Here is a 24,106-nt window from a genome sequence, read left to right on the forward strand (position 1 = left end):
ATAAAAATGAATGAAATATATATATAAATGTGAAATTTCATACTGCCTTTATGAAATTTTCAGCTTGGAAGGAAAAGTAAGACTTGAACAGAAAAAGAATACAAATAGAAAAGTGAAAAATATTAAACTGTTAGATACACAAGGATAGGGGCTGCAAGTGGTGTTTCATGCTTGTAATCCTAGCACTTTGGGAGGCCAAGGTGGGAGGAACACCTGTGATCAGGAGTTTGAGACCAGCCCAAGAAAGAGCAAGGCCCCATTTCTACAAAAAATAGAAAAATTAGCTGGGCACACTGTCATGTGCCTATAGTCCCAGCTATCTGGGAGGCTATCCCAGGCAACAGAGTGAGACCCTCTTCTCAAAAAAAAAAAAAGGACAGGGATCACATCTATCTTTGTTTGCCCCAATGTGCCCAGACAGAGCTTGTTCCTGTACACAGTAGAAACTCAATATATATTTTCTCGTTTGAACTAAAGAAAGGAACAGATAGCTTGATTAGATTTTAGAGGGAGAACAATTTATTCCAGTTGAAATTAGAGAAGGCTTTGTGAAAGAAGTGGTATTTGACCGAGGATTTGAAAGATACATATGGTTTGAACATAAAGAACTGGGGTAATGGGAGTGCTAGAGGAGAAGCACTCTAGGAAGAAGTGCCAGCAGGACCAAGGCACAGAAGAAAATCACTCACTGTCTCTAAGGAGCAGCATGTGCTTCATGTGGCTCATGAGAGCGTAGGTCACTTGAGAACAGTAGTAGAATCAGTTGGTGGCAGATCATGGAGGGCCTTGCATTCCAGACTAAAGGATTTTTTTTTTTTTTTTGAGACAGAGTCTCACTTTGTTGCCCAGGCTAGAGTGAGTGCCATGGTGTCAGCCTAGCTCACAGCAACCTCAAACTCCTGGGCTCAAGCAATCCTGCTGCCTCAGCCTCCCGAGTAGCTGGGACTACAGGCATGTGCCACCACGCCCGGCTAATTTTTTCTATATATATTAGTTGGCCAATTAATTTCTTTCTATCTATAGTAGAAACAGGGTGTCTCCCTCTTGGTCAGGCTGGTTTCTAACTCCTGACCTCGAGCAATCTGCCTGCCTTGGCCTCCCAGAGTGCTAGGATTACAGGCCACAGCCACCAAGCCTGGCCCAGACTAAAGGATTTGGATTATATACTGTGGCAAGAGGGAGACAGTGGAGTGACACGAGCAGAACTTTACTTCAGGAAGGTAAATCTGCCAGCAATGCTAAGATGTACTGGGGGGAAGACAAGCTGGTGTGAGGTGGAGATTGGACTTAGAAGGCTGGTATAACATTCCAGACAGAAATGGCGAGAGCCCACTGAAGGCCTAAACCTGGGTAACGATGGAGAGGAGGTGACAGGCTTGAAAGATGTTGAGGCTGAGGCGGGAGGATCGCTTGAGCCCTGGAGTTCTGGACCAGTCTGGGCAACGTAGTGAGACACTACTGTCTCATAAAAAATTTTGAAAATATGTGAATAGAAGAAGGCAGTACGCACAATTCGTTTGATGCAGGAGGCCAGTGAGAGAGAGAGAGAGAGAGAAGAAAAAACCACTAAAGATGGTGTGAGGTTATTTAACCACTTCAGTACCAGCGTCGACTACAGTCGATAGCCACAGATGAATGCCCACAGCGACTTAGCTGATAGCCGTGATATGACTTTTCTAATTTTTCATTTATCAAAATAAAATTGTAAACATTTAAAAATAACCTAATGAAAACATATATGTATATGTTACCTATTTACCTTACAAGTAAAGCTGCCCGTAAAGTAAAACAAGCTTTCAGTGCTTTCAAGCTTTCCTCATCACACCAGAGCAAAACGGACTCCTCGCCAATGCACAGCACAGACCATCGTGCGGACTGTGAGAGCCGGCTGTGGCCGAGGTTTCGCGCCCGGTGAGCGCCGAATGGAACTGGTTAACTTGAGGGAATGGGGAATAGTAGTACCATTACAAGAAATCAAGCTCACTGAAGGAAATCTGTGTATTGGCTGGTTTGTGAGGGAAAATGCTAAGCTTGGTTTGGGGCGTGTTGAGTTTGAAGGCCTTGTTGGATATCAGGCTCTGAGGAAAGCTTGGGCGCTGAGGGTTGGAGATTGTCTGTCAGCACGGAAGAGAAGGCTACAGTTGGAGGAGTATCCCCGGAGGCGCACACACGGGGTGGATTCTGGAGTCAGATCCGTGGAGCCTTCAGTGTGCTGAAGCCGTGCTGGCTCCGTGGTGCTTATCACTGCATCCAGGTAACCAGTGTTTAGATAATTATGGGGTTTAGAAACAGAGGGTTTTTAGAGCCCCTAAGCTAGAGTAATGTCAGTGATTTTTGGCTTTGGGGTGTGTGCGTGTGTGTGAGAAGGAGGAGAGACATGAGAGGGCGAGGGAGAGAGAGAGAAAAAAAGAAATTTGTTCTTCAATAATCTAATGATTTCTAGTTCTGCCCGAAGCAGTTTTTATAGTGGAAAGCAGGGGGCAGCAGAGTCCCACTTTTCAAAGGGAATTCAGGCTATAAACTCACACAATTTTTTTCCACTGTATCTTTTTTAATAAAAAAAGGGAAAAATCCCAATTTTAAAGTTGGAGAAAATAATTTATTTCCTAAATTTCTGTCTTTGGGCACAGCATATGGGTCTGAAGCTTAACTTTGGGGGAACATGTCTTCAAGCTGATTATGCAACCTCTTAAAGGAAGGAGTTAAGAACTTATTTATTGGTGAGAGTCTGATGCTATTTCAACGAAAGGGCTGGGATTAGAATTTCAATGGAAAACTTTTATCCTGGAGCTAATTCCATCCTGAAGACTCTGATTTGTATTTAAAGAACAAAAAGATTAGATCCATCTCATGAGCACTGTTAAGATACATTTGCTATTATAGTTACAGTCGTGGTGAATACAGTCCACAGTTCATGTTGTTGCTGTTGGCTGGGTTTCCTCAAGTCCGGTTGACCTGGGATAAGGGTGGGAAATGAACCCACATTTGCAATAGCTTATATTTCTTTGGTTTTTGCCCTAATTCACTATTGTAGGACCACTAGTTTGTTGCACTCTCTGTCATTTTACTTCTCAGTCTTCATCTGCTGTCTTTGCCTGTGAAGCAAGTGGCATGAGGTTTCTTATTTCTGTTTCTAGTGCTTGGCTGTGATGTATTCCGCCAGGTGATGTCACCACTGGGCCCTGGGCAGTGGGTCCTACTGCTGCCTTTCCTATGCCAAAGTCGTGCTGGGCTCATGCGGAGGTGAGGGGCTTGCTTCTCCCTTTTCTGTTATACTGTTTCAGATGGACATATCTACCCTCCACACGTTTTCATATCTGATTGCCTACTGTGTGATAGGTGTTTAATAATTGTTTTTTTGACTGTTGTTGAATAGACAAAGACTTTTCAGCTCAATGTCTTATGGAATTTCAAGTAAAAAAATTTTTTTATATATATTTTCTTTTTTTTGTGATCCACCGCTAAGAGTTGTATCAAGTAAAATTTTAATAAACAGTTTTTTTCAGTTCTTGTAGTTTTTCTTACTAGGTGTCCATAGGCATAAAAACAGAAGGCAAACCCTCATGGGTTTTAGGAAAATGGTGGGGGCAATGTGCAGATAGCTGGGTGCTCAGTGCAAATTATTGAGTTGGGATGAGGCTGAGGCAGGGGCTGTGTGCACCTCTTTAATATTGCTCTATACTCCAGTCACACCACGGTATCTTCAGTTCTTTGATTGTGCCATTCCCTTTAAACTTTCAGGCCTCTGTTCATACTGTTTTTCCCCTGGTAATCTCCTTCCTGTTTTCTGTTTTATGAACTTTTCCTTCCTGCCCTACTTTTCTTTTCGCCAATAGCATTTATCACTTTCTATCAAGTTATATAATCTATTATGTTTATTGTCTGTTCTCCCAACCTCTTACTAGAAGGTAAACTCCACGAGAGCAGGGATCTTTGTTTTGTTTGCAGATCTGTCTTGAGCATCTAGAATATTGCTTATAACATGCAATAAATATTTGTTAAATGAACAAGTGGATCCTTTTTTTTTTTTTTTTTTTTGAGACAGAGTCTCACTATGTTGCCCAGGCTAGAGTGAGTGCCATGGTGTCAGCCTAGCTCACAGCAACCTCTGACTCCTGGGCTCAAGTGATCCTCCTGCCTCAGCCTCCCGAGTAGCTGGGACTACAGGCATGTGCCACCATGCCTGGCTAATTTCTCTCTCTCTCTCTCTCTCTCTCTCTCTCTCTCTATATATATATATATATATATATATATATATATATATATATTAGTTGGCCAATTAATTTCTTTCTATTTATAGTAAAGATGGGGTCTCGCTCAGGCTGGTTTCGAACTCCTGACCTTGAGCAATCCGCCCGCCTTGGCCTCCCAGAGTGTTAGGATTACAGGCATGAGCCACCGTGCCCGGCCACAAGTGGATCCTTCAATGCTCAACTCAAATGTCATTGCCCCAGTGAAGCCTTCCATGTCCAACTTCTATTCTCAATCCTGGATAAAATATGTTGATTCTTCTTCTATATTACCATAGCACTTTGTTTATATTTGTGTTATGGTACTTAGTCCATTTATGAAAGTTGCTTCATATTTCAATAAAAATTACAATGAAAATAATGTAGTCAAATATGAAATTGGAAGTTTTGACTGAGGCACCAAATTGCAGTGATTATGAAATTCCAAAGTGAGATCCAAAGATGCAAATTTTCATGAGTTTCTTGACTCTTAAAAATACTTACCCACATCGCAGATATTGAAGGATCAAGAGAGTGGAGAGGAAGAGAGTTTTGATGAGAATTTCTTTTATTTTTTCCTTTCTTTTCTTTTTAGTGGGTAAAGGAGAGTTTATTGACATGGGGGCACAATCCTGTGACTCAGAGCACCCAGAGCTGTCCCTCATACAGCCCTGGAATAGCAACTTGAAGCTCGCAACAAATAACCACTGTAGACTATTAAGAAATGGATCAAAAGATTTAGAGGTATATGCATGTTTGAAGATTTCTTTTGAGAATGCTGGGCTGAGCGCCCTGCCCCCCAGGAGGAGAATGGAGAGTGCTTCTACCTTCAAATCAAGTCCAGAGGGCTTCCAAAGCAACGGGAACATGTTTGTCTCTGTAGACAGGGAGACACAGCAGCTTTCTGAATCATCCTTGGAGATTGTAAAAGGCAAATTAAGAGGGGCTGGCCGGCTGCTCTATGGACAGGAGCAAGGAGACACTCCCAGAGTTAGTTGGGGGAGAGTTCCCTTGGAGCAAAAATGAGCCATGTGGATGACTAAGCCATTCTGGAGTCACTTAAAATCCTTCCCAAGATTGCTGGGGAGACTGGGGATGCAGAGAGAGGAGGTGGACAGCCAGGGTAAGATGCATTGCTTCTGTCAGATGAGGGGTAGTCAAATATTCCTATTTTTTGGTGTGTAGAGAGGGCTCTGAAGAACCCAGGGAATTGTTAGAAAGAATCATCTTTCAACACTATCAGGCCCCCAAAGCAAGAAGCTGGCCCCAAAGAGGATCAGTCACATAAGACCTTTCTGTTCCCCTTTACCTCTCCTCCATCCCACTCTCTTTGCCTCTGGCAGGGTCAGAAACCAGATCAACCAGATGGGGGAGAGAAGTGCTGAGGGCTGGGGAGGCAGCTGGGGATGGGGAAAGCATGAGGCCGGACTTCAGCAAAACCCTCCCAGGAGAGGATTTAGCACCAGCTCAGGTTAGAAGTTATATGCCTCTTACATGAGACTGCACTTCCTGACTTCTGAATTAAGACAGCTTTATAGCCTAAAGTGACCTGAACACTTTTTTTTTTTTTATTACCTAGGAGTAATCGGAAAGGTTGGGATGATGCTGAGATTTTGTCCAGTGTAGGGGAAGTACTTCTCCCACTGCATAAATTTTAAAGTGACAGTGGGAGTCAAAGATAATCATGCTTTGTGACTACCTCCCATGAGTATTCACGGTTCAGTGACAATAAATAATCATGTTAGCCAGTGTTTATTGTGAGTCTACTGTTTTTCAAGCACTATGCTAAATATTAATATATTTGCCTCATGATTCCATCCAACAACCCTATGTGGTAGGAACTCTTACCATATCCTTTTGCACATAGGAAAACTGAAATTGAGTGACATTAAATAACTTCCCTGAGGTTTACACACCAGTTAGAAGTAGAGTTAACATTTGAACCCAGGGGATCTTACTATGCCTTATTTTTTATTGGATTCCAATTTCCTCAGAAGTAGAGCGTTACTCATGTTCATATTCCCTGTGCACAGCACAGGACCTGGCATTTGGTGCTTGACAAGTTTTAATTAATGAATGGTACCTATATGTTGTTGATAATATTTCATAGTAACATATAACAAATTCAGCAAAATACAGTAACAAGGAGCTTAGGCTTTGGAGTTGGTGGACATGGGTTTGAATCCTGGTTTAACCTCTTCATAGATATTCTGTCTTTGGGAAAATTGCTTACCCTGTCTGTGCCCTAGTTTCCTCACTTGTAAAATGGAAAAATAACATCGACACCATGGTGTTATGGTGAGGGCCAAATAGGGTAATAGACATAAAGCACCCAACAGTGCCTAGAATTTAGCACACAGTAAAGGTACTTGCCGTAGCATGTGGCTCAAAAATGTGATGACATTTATTTGTTTGAGTTTTGTGTTATTTTGTATTTCTGAATTAGCAGAGGTAGAGTTTGGTAATAGTAACAGTTAGACCCAACCCTAAGCAAAATTGTGAAGTAGATTTGAGGCTCTCCACCAATCCACAGGCCAGCCATGCCCATATTGGCAGGATGCTCCTGTAAGTTGGCTACTGTCCATTGTTCCATGGGCATCGGTTCCCCTTGTAAAGTGTGTGTTTATAGTGGGTCTCTGTGCTTGTTACTAAATCTGCTTATTTGTAATTGTAATTATATAATTTAATTAAATATTATTTAAATGAAGTATGAGTTCCAAGAGATTACAGGACTTTTACAGTTATCTCCTTGTCTTGCCTTTTCTCTCTAAGGTGGGCATTCTGTTCTCATGCTTTCTTCCCTTTGACCAGAGAAAAGAACTGACTAAACACATTCATTCTGAGGCATAAATGATGGCTGCCATTCTCAGGGTCAACTGCATTTTAACGGGGATTTAATGTTCTACCTAAAGGAAGAAGGGAAGGGTGGAAGTTGGGCAGGGTGACTGATTCATCCTATAGAAAAACATGTCATAAATCCTCCTTGATCCCTAACTCTACATACTTTGAAGTATGGTGCTATTTCTGTTATAATTGTGCATTGTGTCTACATGCTTATTCTTGCTTCTGGCCAGAGCAAATGTATGCTAATTGTGTAACTAGCGTTGGTTTTATTTCTCTGAGAATGGTCCAGTACACATTATAGCTAAATTTGGAAGCAGAACCTATGGTACAACTTCTGTAGCCCACAGAATATGCTCCAAACTTTCATTCTTTTGTGCTCAAACCCTAGGTACAGAGATACTCACAATACTTAAGGTTGTCTACTATATTGCGACGTCTCCTGTGACAATATGTGCCTTTTATTTATCTTTGCACATACTGCCTTCTTGTTTACAGAACAACAGACTTGATTCTCACTTAATGTATGTTCATTTTAACTTACACTTAATGAAGAATAAAGAACATGATATAATTTGGAATCATACTATTGGAAGGGACTTAGAGAACTTGTAGTCCAAGCACTTCATTTTATACATAAGGAAATTAAGCCAAAGACAGATAAATTGACTTACCTATGATCATACAGTGAGTTAATACCAGAGCTGGATTTAGAACTCAGGTCTTCTGACTCTTAATGTAGGGCTCTTTTGCTTTTCTAGTTATTATATTTGGAAATATATTAATAATGTCCAATATTTATTGAGTACTTATATTCCAGATGTTATTAATAATAACCCTTTACACTTATTAATTCATTTTATTTTCACAATAGCCCTACAAAATGGGCACTATTATTACCCTATTTTACAAATGAAGAAACTACATAGCATACAGAGTTTAAATAACTTCTGCATGGTCAAAAAGTAGAGTCAGATCTTGAAACTAGGAATTTTGGTAGAAGGAGTTCTGGATAGATGAAGATTTCTTTGTTTCTTCTTAATTTTTCCAGTCTACATCTTTTGGATATTTCGGAATTGACTCAATAGTTTTCTTGCACATAGAGAGTGACAGTCTTGGTAATTGTACTTAAGGATGGCCCGAAGTGAAAGTTACTTTGGGCTGGTGTTCTACTATACCCTGAACCTCAGGGATGAACCTGGGATGCACCTGAGCATCACAGTTAAGATTAACAAATAATCCTTGCTTCTCTGTAGATGCTCCCCCTTTTTGCAGAGATTATTATACTTTACAATTAAGGAAAAGTAGTCGTGAAGTAACATTTTAACAATGTCTACTGATTCTGCTGATCCATGCGCATGATATGTTTTAGCATTCGTTTACATCTTTTTTATTTCTGAATAAACTTATCTAGGTCTTTTTTTTTTTTTTTGAGACAAGAGTCTCACTCTGTCACCCAGGCTAGAGTGCTGTGGTATCAGCCTAACTCACAGCAACTTCAAACACCTGAGCTCAAGTAATCCATTTGCCTCAGCCTCCCAAGTAGCTGGGACTACAGGCATGTGCCACCATGCCCAGCTAATCATATATATATATATATATATAATTTTTTTAGTTGTCCAGATAATTTCTTTCTATTTTTAGTAGAGACAGGGTCTCACACTTGCTCAGGCTGGTCTCGAACTCCTGAGCTCAAGCAATTCAACTGCCCTGGCCTCCCAAAGTACTGGGATTATAGGCATGAGACACCATGCTGGGCCTAGGGTCCTTTCTTTTATGTTTCTAGTTAATCTAGTGAGAGGCCTAGGGATTTTATCTTTTCAAAGAACTTTTTGTTTCATTAATCTTGTGTATAATTTTTGTTATTAATTTAATTTAGTTCTGTTCTGATCTTAGTTATTTCTTTTCTTTTGCTGTGTTTGGGATTGGTTTCCTTTTGCTTTTCCAATTCCTTGAGACAATTCATTAGATTTCTGATCTTTCTGTCTTTTGGATATAGGAATATAAGGCTATAAATTTTCCTCTTATGACTGCTTCTGCTGAATCCCACAAATTTTGATAACTTGTGTCCCCTTTGTCATTTAGTTTGAAAAATCTTTTGATTTTCATCTTTTTTTTTTTTTTGAGACAGAATCTCACTCTGTTGCTCCAGCTAGAGTGCCGTGGCATCAGCCTAGCTCACAGCAACTGCAAACTCCTGGGCTCAAGCGAACCTACTGCTTCAGCCTCCTGAGTAGCTGGGACTACAGACATGTGCTACCATGCCCGGCTAATTTTTTTCTATTTTTGCTAGAGACATGGTCTCACTCTTGCTCAGGCTGGTCTCAAACTCCTGAGCTCAAATGATCTGCCCGCCTGGGCCTCCCAGAGTGCTAGGATTATAGGCATGAGCCACTGTGTCTGGCCTGATTTCTGTCTTAATTTCTTCCTTGACCCAATAACTATTCAACAGTAGGTTTTTTAGTTTCCATGACTTTATGTAGAGTTGAGTGTTTCTGTTGGAATCGGTTTCTAATTTTATTCCACTGTGGTCTGAGAAGATACATGGTATAATTTTTATTTTTTTAAAAATTTATTGACACATGTTTTGTGGCCTAGGATGTGATCAATGTTAGAGAATGTTTCATGAGCTGACAAGAAGAATGTATATTTAGTGGGTTTGGGGTAGAATGTTCTGTAAATATCTGTTAGGCACATTTGTTCTAGAATCTTGTTTAAGTCTGTTGTTTCTTTTTTTTTTTTAATTTTCTGCTTGACGGATCTGTTCTATTCTGTCAGTGGGATGTTGATGTCCCTAGCTGTTATGACACTGCAGTCTATCATTTTGTTTAGATCAAGTAGGATTTGCTTTATGAATCTGGGTGGACCTGTATTAGGTGCATAGATATTTAGAATTGCTATAACTTCTCATTGAATTGTTCTCTTCACCATTCTTAATAACCATCTTTGTCTTTCTTTATTTTTGCTGATTTGAAGTCTATGTTATCTGATATGAGAAAAGTTACACCAGTTTTCATTTGGTTTTCATTTGCATGGAATATTGTTTTCTATCCCTTCACCTTGAGTCTGAATGAGTCCTTGTGGGTTAGATGTGTTTCTTGGAGACTGCAGATACTTGCCTTATGTATTTTTTTATCCATTTAGCCTGCTTATGTCCTTTGAGTGGAGAGTTCAAGCCATTCACATTTATTGAAAGAATTGAAGGCCGAGCATGGTGGCTCACACCTGTAATCCTAGCATTCTGGGAGGCCGAGGTGGGTGGGTTGTTTGAGCTCAGGAGTTCGAGACCAGCCTGAGCAAGAGCAAGACCCTGTCTCTACTAAAAATAGAAAGAAATAATGTTGACAGCTAAAAATATATAGAAAAAAAATTATCCGGGCATGGTGGCACATGACTGTAGTCTCAGCTACTTGGGAGGCTGAGGCAGAAGGATTGCTTGAGCCCTGGAGGTTGCTGTGAGGTAAGCTGACACCATGGCACTCCTCTAGCCTGGGCAATAGCAACAGAGTGACAACAACAACAACAACAAAAACAAAGAATTGATAGGTGGGGTGGATTTCTGATCATCCTGTTGAATAGAACTTTATTGCTTTGTTTTACCTATTGAGTCATTATGGTATCTAGGCTCTGACCTTTAGCTTTTGGATGATTTTACACTGGTGGGTGTCTATTATTCTGATCCATGTATAATGTAGTTCTTAGAAGGAAGCTTCAGGGCAGGTCTGGTCTTGATAAATTCCCTCAGTGTAGCTTTTACGAGAAAGCCTTAATTTCTGCCTCATATAAAAACCTTAGTTTTGCAGGTTACAAAGTTCTAGGCTGGGCATTATTCTGTTTGAGAAGACTGAGAATGGGGCTCCAAACCCTTCTGGCTGTTAAGGTCTCAGTTGAGAAGTCTACAGTTAGTCAGATGGGTTTTCCTTTGTAAGTTACCAGCTGTTTTCATCTTATGGCTCATAGGAGTGCCTCTTTCATGTTTACTTTGGCCATTCTTATGACTATGTGTCATGGTGATGCCTTTTTGCCACGAATTTCCCAGGGGTCCTTTGAGCTTCTTGTACCTGGATATTTAGATTTCTAGGCCAGTGAAATTTTTGTGAATTATTCCCTCAAATAGGTTTTCCAACCCTTGTGTATTTTCTTCTTTGCCCTCAGGGATGCCTATTATTCTTATATTTTCATCTCTTTACATAATCCCATATTTCTTATAGGTTTTGTTTGTTCCTTTTATTTCTTAGTTTTTTCTTTTTGTCTGACTTATTTAACTCAAGGTGGTGTCTTCAAGCTCTGAGATTCTTTATTCTGCCTGATCTAGCCTGTTCTTAAGGCTTTCCACTGTTTTGTATTTCCTTGAATGAATTTTTCATTTCTAGAAGTTCTGTTTGATTTTTTCAATAATTTTATTTCCTTAGTAAATTTTTCATTCATTTCCTACATTTTTTTGTGTGGTTTCTTTCTTTGTGCTTGGTTTCTGTTTTCTCTTGTATTTTATTGAACTTCCTTACAATCCATATTTGAAATTCTTTATTTGTAATTTCAATCTTTTCATTTTGGTTGGTATCTATTTATAAGAAGTTATTGTTTTCTTTTGGGGGTGTCCTTTCACTCTTATTTTTCATGTTTCCAGAGTTATTTCACTGAATCCTTCTTATCTAGCCTCTCAGTTGAGATCTGGGGGTGGTAGGCCTGGCTTAAGGGCATGTTTCCAGGTCCCTGAAGATCAATCCCTGAGGTAGATCAAACTCCTGAGGCAGAGGAGTGCTGGTCCTGAGTTGCCTATGGGGTGTTCTAGCAGGTTAGGTGTACCTCTCGGGTTACCTCTGGCCTGTTGTCTTTACCTCTTCCCAATAGTGTGTAGTGAGTTATGTTACCCAGCTTAATCTCGGTGATGGTGGGTTGCACTTGTGACTACAAATCAGCTGCTCTCTGTTTGCTTGAGTTGGAAGGCACTATGTTTAGCCACAGGGTTGTTCTCCCTGTTATTGATTGATGGTGTGGAAGATCCAGCTGCTGATATGGTCTTTTTTGCCTATAGTAAACTCCAGTCCCCCAGGTGGGGTGCGCAAATGCCCCAAGCTTTAGAAGGGACCCTGTAGCTGCCAGGGGTTAGCTTGATCTCTACTCCCCCAATTTGGGGGAGAAACCAGAAAAATCATGGTTGGATTGTGAGAGCTGGAGAGGCTTTTCAAGGCCTTGGTCTTGAAAAGACCAGAAGTTGCTTATTTGGCCAGTAGGGAGAGTCACTGTCATCAAGTTCAGGGCAATCTCTCCAAGCCAGGAATGCCATTCCTGAAACAGGGGCCTAATTTCTTGAAGCTAAAGCTCTGGGTCAAGCTCTTTACGCTCTTGTCCACAAGTGCAATTTCTCTGCAGGGTGGGGTGGGCACCCACCCCATCTACTCCCTGTAACTCCACAGCACTCTCCCATCAGATCAATTCATGTGAGTTACGTCCCCACCTGAGACTGGCTCTCAAACTAGCCCTCAGTCCGTGTGTATGACCCACTAGCATGCATCTCAATAGGATGCTGGCAGGTGGGGGGATCCACCATGCCTTTCCTACCATAAGACCCCAAGGAGAGAGAGGTAGGCCTATCTGTCTGCAGGGGCCTCTGCCAGGAACACGCTCCTGCTTTGGAGAAGCAGCCACTCATGAGTTCTTGGCTCAGGCTATACTCCTTATTGTAATGAGTGGGGAAAGGAGCCGCTGCTTCCATTTAGCCGGTATGCCTGAGGCATTTGGTTGTTATGGGAACCAGAGGCTATGCTAATTTATTTTGAGTACCACACCCCTATCCAATGTGGTGGTTCTCTGGCCAGGGTTGTGGATGGGCATGCTCACAGATCCCTCTTACTCAGTGCCCTTCCACACTCTCCCATTGGATATGTCCATGAGGGCTTCCTCCCTACCCATGTCCAAGACCAAGATCTCTCCCCTGTGTCTCCCTGCACTTGTTCCAATCTGCCTGTCTAAGCCACCACCATGTGATCTTGGAAAATCCCTGCAGGCAAGAAGCTTCCAAATTGTGGCAGCTCTGCTCTTAGTGGTGGGCTTGGCTGGAAACAGCCACCCGCTATGGTGACACAGCCAACTGTGTGCTACTCAGGTCAGAGCGTTCTTGTGGTTGCAATGGGGGAGAGGGACCATGGCTACCAGCCTGCCAGAGAGCTAAAATTACTGTCTCTAATGCTGAGATTGGAGGGGGTGCAGAGGAGGAAGTGTCTGGGTGTAATATAGCTAGCACTCCAATCTCTTGTGGCATTCTCCTGAAAACTGTTCCTTTCAAACACACAAACTCCTGAGGTTTGCTGGTTCACCCCGATATTCCTATGTAGCTGCCATGCCTGGCCTCGTGGAGGATAGAAGGGCCTCCAAAATGTTTTACATCTGGATGCTCACTGACGGTACCTATGTGGGGAAGAGGAAGCCTCCCCTTACCCTGTCACTGGGCTCTGAGCCTCTCTGGGTTTGGACCGTGCCTGTCTTCTCTTCTCTATCTTCTTCTTTCTCAGCTTTGCAGTTTTTCTTGGTTGGGTCTTCAGTATCTCTGTTTTCTCTCCTTGTGATCCATACCTGAACTGCTCTCTGCTTTCCTCAGTTCTATATTCTGCCTTCTAGCCTGGATGATCTGAAAAGCGTTGTCTCTAGTTGGCCCTCTTGGCTCCCCTCCTACATAGGATTTGTAAAGAGACAAGTTTTTTTAAAGGGACACAAAAAATTGAAGTGATTAAGGGATCAGAATAAATGGAGTTCATGGATCAGATTCCTTATTATGAAAATACCAAATTCTTCCTCTATTTGTCTATACATTTTACACAATTCTAATAAAAGTGCTAAAAAGATTTATTTTCAAGAAATCAATAAGCTTTTTTATAAAAACATGGAATAAATATCCACAAAGAGTTATCATTCCTTGAGAAAAAATAACAAAGAGAAGAAACATATACAAAGCTATTTTATAATAAACCATGTGGTATACACATAAGAACAAATGGAAAAAAGAAACAAAATTAACAGTGCAGACAGATCCACGGATATATGGTAGCATCTTAAATTGGATGTAAAATGATAGATTGTTCACTACTGTGCATTTGGAACATTATGACACTGGCTCACTATTTCACCAACTGTATATCCAATATAGTTGGATCTCTCATGCACATCATGTACAAAATTGAACCTAAGATGGATTAAAGTCCTAAATGTGAAATGTAGAACAATAAATCCAATAGAATTTATTATGACTATTGGTAATAAACCATAGCTGCCTTTATAGCACCTGCGATTTAATAGAAATTATAGACATTTTCATGTCAAGTTGTAGATATCACCACTTGAGAGTATAGTAATTATTAGACCTACTGACTTAATCTACTCATTTGATGCTTTAATGAAGTAGTACACATATTACTATATTACAAATAAAAAATATTTTGATAATGGTATTTTAATAAATTGTCTGTCTTTGTAGTTCCAAGTATTTTATTTTACATATTTAAGGACAATACTTCAGGTAGGCCATAGGCTTCATCAAACTGTGAAAGGGAACCAAGGCACAAAAATAAGTTTTATAAATTCTGAGAAAGAAGGAATCGTCCATGAGCCAGATGCTAAAGAAAAGTCAGGCGAGGTGAGGGCTGCCAAAGGGACATCAGATTTGGCTGCCATTACAGTAGTCATCTCCAGAGGGTCCCTATTTTAGAGGTGGAGGTGGAGGCAGAAGCTGGATTATAGTGAACTGAAAAATAAATCCAATTGAGGGCATGAAAATAGGCAAGTGGACTATTTCTTTGGGATAAAGGGAAAGGAGTACTAGATAAAGGGAATAACAGGATCAAGAAGAAAATTGAGAAAAAAATGAGTTTATTTTAAAGCTGAGGTGAAGGATCTGGTGGAAAGAGCAGGTCTGAGAGGAGAGGAGAGAGGATGACTGATGTCCTGAGGTCTCAGACAGTATTGGGCGGAAGGAAATAGAGAGCACGGTGGGTTCAGTCTCAGACATGGTTGATTGGGAGGACAGATTCAAATTTAGGTGAATCAGGGGAGAAAGGAAACAGAAAACAAGGGCTTTCAATGGCTGCTGGCTTTTCTCCCCAACTCCCAAGAATACTGGGGACAGTGTTATTTACAGGCTTAAGAGTGTAAAGGTATTTAAGAGCTGATATAGACAACGGTAAGACTGTTGATTAGAGATTAGAAAAGATTGCAAAGCAGGTCTCCAGGATCTAGTGTTCAGAAGCCACTTAGTTGTTATGAAGCCAACATACCCCAAGTGAGAAAACAGGTAAACAGCTAAGAGCAACTCTGCATTGAACTCAGGTAAGCAATTAAAAAGAGACTGACCTGGAAGTCTGTAAAAAAAAAAAAAAAAAAAATTCTTTTTGAAGCACTGTACTTCATTTCCTGTGAAGATGAAAGTAATTTGCTTAATCAATGGTAACATTTTCCCTATATAATGTTTAAAAGCTTTTAAGAAATTTTCAGAATTTTTATGCCTGATACCCTTCTTGTTTAAGTTTTGTATTTGTTCTTTTAGTTCTCAGCTATGTATACTAGAATGTTGAAGAGAGCTTAGGAAAGGTGGCTGACACTTGGCATAAATTATTTATTTATTTATTTTTTCCAAAGGAATAGCATGACCATTAACATATAGCAGAATATCCTAATTTATGCCTTATTTAGCAGCTATAAATACTTTTTCTTGGCCGGGCATGGTGGCTCACGCCTGTAATCCTAACACTCTGGGAGGCTGAGGCGGGTGGATTGCTCAAGGTCAGGAGTTCAAAACCAGCCTGAGCAAGAGCAAGACCCCGTCTCTACTATAAATAGAAAGAAATTAATTGGCCAACTAAACAAACACACACACACACACACACACACACACACACACACACACACACACACACACATATATATAAAATTAACCGGGCATGGTGGTGCATGATTATAGTCCCAGCTACTCGGGAGGCTGAGGCAGGAGGATCACTTGAGCGCAGGAGTTTGAGGTTGCTGTGAGCTAAGCTGACGTCATGGCACTCTAGCCCAGGCAACAAAAGTGAGACTCTGTCTCAAAAAAAAAATACTTTTTCTTATTTGGAAATGCTCTTATTTATTTGTCTTTGGGTTAAAAGTAGTAAAACACAAAAATCTTAGGACTACTTAATTATTTTAGAGTTTTAACTTTGGTGAATAAATTCAGCAATGACACCAATGAGTTAAAAACAATTTACTTGTTACTATACTGATGACAAAATTCTGTAAGTATTGTAATAAAATTTTGTTCCATGCTAATTTATTTCTCATATAATAAACAGAAAACATTAAAATATTTTGCTTAATATATTGATTTTATTAAAAAAATTGATTTTATTGTGTTTTCTATTTAAAAAACACCCTAAATAATGTAAAAATTAATTGAAATGGAAAAAAGAATGTATCAAACTGGAGCCAAACAAGTATTTGACATAAGCTTTTGTACAAAGGAAAGTGAAGACTTCAAAAATCCAACTGGAAACTAAAGAGAGAAACCGATTTTTTAGCAGCTATAAGAAAAGACATCAGATCAGATGAGAGTGAGTCCCATCAAAATGGTCACCTTGGAAAGGTAGACACCTATTGTAATGATGTTATCTTAACTTACATTATTGATAGAGCATCTCTTTTAGAATTTTCTACAGATCTTGTCTTACTTTTTGTTGTTGTTGGAATGTTTTTAATAATAGAAAATTCTCCCCTATGTGGGAATGAGTTTGGTTTTTAAAAATAGCAACAGTCCTTCAGAAACAAGTCTGTTGAAACAGCAACCAAACTATTCTTGGTCAAAGACAGGAAGCATGGCTACAGTGTAATGAGATTACTTTTCTCATGTTGGGAAAAACACAAAACTGGCTCTGAGGGTGATGTTGATTATGTATGTGAGATGAATTTGAAAGGCAGGTAGAATTCAAATAGCAGGGACTTGCATTGCGAAGCTAATGACTTGGAAGGTAATTTTGAATGCAATTAATAGTTTTAGGGCAGTGGAATGACAAGTATAGTAAAAGTGAATGTAGAGAAAGTGAGTAATGGCCAGGCATGGTGGCTCAAATTTGTAATCCTAGCACTCTGGGAGGCTGAGGTGGGCGGATGGCTCAAGGTCAGGAGTTCGAAACCGGCCTGAGCAAGAGAGAGACCCCATCTCTACTAAAAATAGAAAGAAATTAACTGGCCAACTAAAAATATATAGAAAAAATTAGCAGGGCATGGTGGTGCATGCCTGTAGTCCCAGCTACTCGGGAGGCTGAGGCAGGATTGCTTGAGCCCAAGAGTCTGAGGTTGCTGTGAGCTAGGCTGACGCCATGGCATTCTAGCCCAGAGTGAGAGTCCGTCTCAAAACAAAAAACAAAAAACAAAACAAAAAAAAGAGAGTACATGGATAATGTTTGGGAAACCAAATCAAATGTCTTTCTGAGATCTAGGACATTGTGATTTTCTTCTATTGTACTGACGTAATAATCTTTTCAGGAAAAGGAAATGATCTGATATGACTTATTAATCAACTGATATTTTATCCTTTTAGAGTATAAATAATTTCCCTGGATGGAGAGGTTGGAAGTGGGAGAGGGGAAAAGGGGAAAGATTAATTGCTGCTAATCAGTGTGATATGGATCATTAATTGATTGAATTGAATAAATCACTGATTAAATCATTCGGTAATTTATACTTTAAAAATTCTTTATAAAAAATAAAAAATTCTTTTAAAATGATGTACGACACCTTTTAAAGGGGCTACATATTATACCTTATTTGTATCTTGGTATATCTTCTATAATGCCTAAAATTTAGAAGTACTATTTAGTCAGTAAGTAGCTGAGTGGTCTTTTACCCTCAAATATTTTTCTCTATTTGAGGGTATCAACATTCACTTAGTCAAATTAAAAACTTCTAAGTTATTCTAAACACTTTACTTTTCTATCTCGTCCACATTAAATATATAATCAAGTCTTATTTTGCCACAATATCAATGCCTTATTTATGTTACCATGAATTGTCTATGGACTATAAGAATCTTCTAGTTGATCTTTTAAAATATGGTCTCAAACTCCTTTAATATTTATTAATCCATTCATTTAATCATGCACGAAATTACCAAATAGCTTCTATACTAGGCGCTGTATTGGGCTCTGGGTATACAATAATGAACAAAGTAGATAAGACCCTGCTTTCATGGATTTGTAATTTAGTGGGCACAAACCTATGGGTACAAACCTATATGATGGGTACAAACCTACATGATATGAATTGTAATCAGTGCTAGGAAGAAAAAACAGAGACTATGGGAGAGAATGATGGATGAGGGGAATGCACTGTAGTCATATTAATCTTTCTAAAGATCAAATCTGATTATGCTTAAAATCTTTCATTTACTCCTGATTGCCTGCAGAATTAAATCTAGCCTCTTTAAAATGGCTTGCAAGGAACCATATGTTTGTACCCTAATATCTAGCACAATACCACCACTCAAAGAGACTCAACATATATTAGTTGAATGATGAAACTTAAAAATGGCTTTAAAATAACCCCACAATTACTTGCATTAATAAAATTTGTTCATTTTTAAATAGATTGCCAAATACCTTGTTAAAGGAAAAAGAAAGCTTCCATCAATGTTTGAGCCCAGATTGCATTTAGAACTATATTTTTATCATTGAAAATACTGCTAGAATTTTAACAGAAATATCAGAAATGTCTTATTACTATAAAGTGTAAAACATTGCTTTTTTTGTGTGGCAAGAGAAGTCTGTAGTAAGGGTAGTGAAAAACAGATTGACATTTGGTCATTATTTCTTATCAAGGGTGTTTTACTTGTAATGCTATTTGACAGCTATATTCTAGGTCTGACAGCATTGAACCAGCTTAATTCCCACTGAACTGCTCTAAATAGGCAGTATTGCAATCAGTTTAACAACCCCTGGAGGCAATAAAATCTCTCCTTTGAACGAATACTCAAGGGGAAGAAATCTAAGATTTATAAAGGGCAGCAAGTATTCAAGAAAGGGGCAAAGTTTATGTGTGAGCCTATAATTGATGTTTCCTTTGTTGGAAAAGAAAGCTTGAGGATGCTTTAAGAATTAATCTTTAACAAGTTCTAATCTGCACTAACAAGTGTGTTCAAGATGAGTGAAAGATATGTGATTCTGAGAGCTGAGTTGCTTCTAGCCAACTAAAAAATTTGGAGGGGTCATAAAAGTATGAGAAAGAAACTTTAAAATTAAATTGGAAGACTTTAACTGTATTTCTTTGAGGGCTATGCCAGTGGGTTACCATCACTACAGACAGTGTTGATTAGGCTTTATGATTGGCTCATGGCTTGCACTTGCTTAATATGTATGAAGAATATTTCAATCAAATACGGTATCATTCTCATTCTAAATGAGCTTGGCAGTTCTACTTCTGTTGGTAGCAATTTAAGCAGAGTTTAAATTAAGATATCCTACATTTAAATCTCTGCTCCCACCACTACTAGCTGTGTAACCTTGGGGATATTATATTAATACTATTATTCACAGTTTTCTCATCTGTCAAATGGGGATGACAGTTCTTACTAATTAGGGAAGTTTGAAAGTATGTAGATTAAGAAATGTGGTTAATTCAATATGGGCCAAAGAGTAATAGCTGACAATTGAGGTCTTACTATGTGTTAAGCAACTGTCTAAGAGCTTCATGCTACTTGATCCTTGCAGTAACTATATAATGTATGTGCAAAGTAGAGAGGAAGCTCTTCAGGTGGAAGATATTAGGAGAAATAGGTTGGGATACTTGTAACAAGTAACTTGTTACTTCTCTGCCTTGGACCCAGTTGCTTGGGAAATTACTTTGTCCCTGTCAGTGGACTCCAAGGTGCTTGGTCCTGGAACCTTGGAATTCCTCCACATATCAGGGATTCATGTCCGTAGAGTAGTAGTGGGGGCAGGCACTACCATCAAAACTCCAGTGACACACACCTTTACCCCTTCATTTTTATATATAATTATATATATTTATGTAGTATGTATGTACATGCACACGTACATATACGTTTGTGTGTGTGTATAGGCTAATTACTGATTCCTACAGCCCTGATTCTTTACGCCACCATTAACATCCACGTTGTTAGCTGCAACTTCTGTAGCACCAGCAGGACTAGGCAAGGGGATAAACATTCCATGGCTTTCTTTACACAAACTGCTCCTTCTGACTAGGACTCTAACCCTTAACCATCTATTTAATTTATTAAGTTCTATTCCTCTTTTGGGTCTCAGTTTAAATATTACATCCTTTAGCAAGCCTTCCTTGACTTCTCAAGACTTGAGAAGCTCCTCTTATGTGCTCTTATAATACCCTACCATAGTATCCACCCTTCCGTCTTGTCATTGTGGTAGGCATTTTCATTGTTTACTAGTATCTGCTTCTTCTGAGCACACGAGAGGATTGCATCTTCTTATCTTCTTGAATTTAGGTGTGGCCATGTGGTTTGATTTGGCTGACTAGTTGTGAGCAGAACTGATGTATGCTAATTCTATGCTCAATTCCCTCTCTCTCTTTCTCTGCCTTGGCAATTCTGAAATGATGTGCTGATGTGGAGTTGCGATGGTGAATCATCATATGGACAACAGCTGCCATGGAGAGTTACCAAAACATGCACCAAACTCTGCATGTGTGAGATACATACCTTTGTTGCCCTATAGCCACTGAGATTTTAGGAGCTGTTGGTTATTGCAACATATCTTGACTGATCCAGTCCTGGGTCATTGTCTTGCCTCCTTATCTGTCTACAGGTCTAACTGAAGAAAACAATTGTCTTGTTCATCATTCTATCCCCAGAGCCTTGTTACAGGACTGCCTGACATATGGAAGGCAACTAATAAATCATTCACGCATGAAATAATGATTCTATATCAAGGAAGGATCTATCTGAAGATTTAAATTCCACAGTAGCCAAACCCTTGGCATGGTTCTGATGTGAGGTAAAGTGATGTAGAAATATTATTTGAGGGGAAAAATAATGATCATGGTTCCATATCCAAACTTTAGAAAATAATTTCTTTAGAAAAAAGTGTATTGTCATTGAAAGAGGATTATGTATAGACAAGAAATAAAATGCATACTTCTGTTTATGTACAAATAGCAACAGTGAAATATTCCAGGAACTGGAGAAAAAGGCCTGTGATATGAAGTCACATTAAACAATTATTACTAGGCATTAATTCATATATTCAGTGTTGTATGCTAACTGATCTTGTGTGCATTGTGCTGGCTGGGAAGAATAAGATCTGACACCTCTCTCTGAAGAGCTCACAGTCAAGTAGAGATAAACGGAGACAAAGCTAATTAGAATACAGTGGCATACAGGCAATAATAGAAGTGCGTTTGAGAAAGAGCATTGAAAAAGGCTATATTACTTCTGAGTTGGGGGACAATGAATTCACAGGAATGACTTTTTTACTGGTCCCCTCCACTGGTATAAATTCACCTTTTATTTCCAATGACCATCACCTGTATTCATCTTCAGCCACCACCATGGCCATATTCTAGGCTTTGTCATTGTCTAGATTGTACCAACTCTGATGGAATAAAATACATGATCCCACTCTTTGACCAAATCTACTTGTCTTCCCAGGTTACTTATTCAGTTATGGCCAGCTACAGCTTTAGCTCCAGACCCCTCCTATTTAGACTTTTTTCTTATCCAAGAATAGATGTACATGGATCAACACTTTGGCCATTTTCTTGCTGTTATCCTGAATCCCTTTACTCTTTTATTGTCCTTTGTGGATTCACTTCGAAAATCCCCCCTTGCATCAAACCACTTGTGGCCTTCTCCATGTTTATATTTAGACTGCTAGAGTAAATTATAGGCAGATTGGGGACATTTTTAAAAACCATCATTTCCAACTTGAACTAGAACCTCAATATTTCTCAGTAACCTTTTCATGTTTCCCTGATTAATGTTGTTTCCAGTCCTACATGATCACTATTTTAATATTCTCTTCTTTCCTAATATTCTCACATCCTACCACCTTCTACCACATATTCAGCAGATGACCCTACCTGTTACTTTTTAGAGAAAATATAAACCATCAAGATTAGTAGTTCTTTAACTTCCTGTAATCAAACCTAAAAAATTACTGATGGCTACAGCCATCCTTCTCTCCTTCAATTCTGTTAAAATGAAAGAATTGGGTTTCTGTCTATTCTAGGGTATTGTCTTGGTTATGGATTACATACTGGGTTGAGAGAAGGAGAGAGAATACGTCTGTGCAATAAGAAAAGGGCCTCAGAAGGAATCCTGAAGAGTAGCAATATTAAAGAGAGAGAGACAGAGAAACAAGAGACCCCCAGAGGGACTGAGGAGGAGCATTCAGAGATGGGGGAGGTAAAGCTAGAAAGTATGATGTTAACAGGGCCAAAGGAAGAGTGCATTTCAAGTGAGAGAGAGAGAATAGTCATTTCCAATCTCCAAAACCTTGGAGAAGTCAGGTAAGATAAAAACCAAGGTATAGCTTTTAGATTAAGCAACAAATTGGCTATTGAGGACCTTGATAAGCACTTGATAAGAATGCTTCAGTAGAGAGGCAGGGACAGTAGCCAGACTGGAGTGGGTTGAGAAGTGAATGGCAAGTGAGGAAATGGAGATTTCACCTGTCGACTTCTATTTTAAGAAGTTCAGCTCTGAAGGAGAGAGGCTAGACAGGACTGTAACTGGAGGGAGTTGTGGGGCAGACAAAAGCCATTTATCTTTCTGATGATAACAACTTAGTATATTTAAATGCCCAAATAAATAGAAAGGTAGAGGTTAAAAAATACAAGCAAAAGAGTGTAGGATATTTGATGAATATCCTATTTGATGAATAAGGTCCATGTGAAAGCAGGAAAGAATAGAATCCAAAGTCTTTTGTAGCCTCCTCTTTTTCTACCTGTACTAGACCCTTTTCTTTTTACTCTAACTCATTCATGTTTTCAAGTATTAGCTTACATGATAATTATCAAATCTATAGCTTCATGCAAAATCAGTCTCTTGAACTCCAGATCCTTTTATCCAGATGCCTATTGGATAGCTCTCCCTGGCTATCCACAGCTACCTTAAGCTCACCACATTCAAAACAGAATTTGTTATTGTTTCTTCCAAACATGCTTTATTTTCAGTGTTTTTTATACCAGGAAAGGCACTGTTATTTGACCAAAATCTTTGTAGAGATCTTTGAGTCTCTTTTACCTTTTATCATCTCCTCCTACTTTCTTCTTTGGTTAATTCCAGGTCTTGACTTAAATTTCTTTTTCTCCAGGAAGGCTTTTAGCCCCCAAAAGTCAGGGCTAGTTTTTCCTATATGCCCTCATTGCATTACATACATTCTCTGTTTGTGCATTTATCATTTTATTTTGTAATTGCCTTTTTACTAGACTCTGAACTCTATGTTGACAGGCAGGGACAGTGTCTACTTCACAGTTACATCTCCAGTGCCTAGAACATACTGAATGTTGAATAAATATTGATGGAATGAATGAATAACTATAATTTATATTATTTATATAGCACTTTAGGGCATTTATACATTTATTATCTCATTTAATATTCATGTACAGCCATGAGATGTAGGTATTATTTTTTCTATTTTATTGATGAAGAAAAATGGGGCTCAGAAAATGTAAATGACTTTATTCAAGATAATCCACTTATAAGTGACAGAGTGAGTCTCTCACTCTTTGGTATTTATCACTCAGCAGATTGTCTTTCAAAGGTAAGGAGATTTAACTTGGGCTAACTCTGGCTTGAGGATATAAGATCTCCATGTGGAATGTTAAATGCTTTCTGATTTTAATTATATTGGTTCTGCATGATTCCAAGTTCTTTGGGAGATTCTTAGTGTAATGGTAAAAACCAAGGTATTCTGAAATCAGGGTGTATATATGTGTGTGTGTATATGTTAGAACCTGGGATGCTACCTCTTGTGAGCTTGGGCAAGTTTCATAACTTCTCTAAGTCTCAGTTTTCTCAAAAGGAAAATGGGAATAGTAGT

The 24,106-nt window shown here is 39.1% G+C and overlaps 1 long non-coding RNA gene across 1 annotated transcript in view; it reads left to right on the forward strand.

The window, feature by feature from the left end:
* Window positions 1-1,935: 1,935 nt before the first annotated feature.
* LOC142876858 (uncharacterized) overlaps window positions 1,936-24,106 on the forward strand; it is a 46,639-nt gene continuing 24,468 nt past the window's right edge. Inside the window, exon 1 of the long non-coding RNA XR_012923692.1 lies at window positions 1,936-2,254. This is a non-coding gene — a long non-coding RNA (uncharacterized LOC142876858). The remainder of the gene's footprint in view (window positions 2,255-24,106) is intronic.

Source organism: Microcebus murinus, chromosome 2 (genome assembly GCF_040939455.1).
Source record: "Microcebus murinus isolate Inina chromosome 2, M.murinus_Inina_mat1.0, whole genome shotgun sequence".
NCBI classification, from domain to species: Eukaryota; Metazoa; Chordata; class Mammalia; order Primates; family Cheirogaleidae; genus Microcebus; species Microcebus murinus.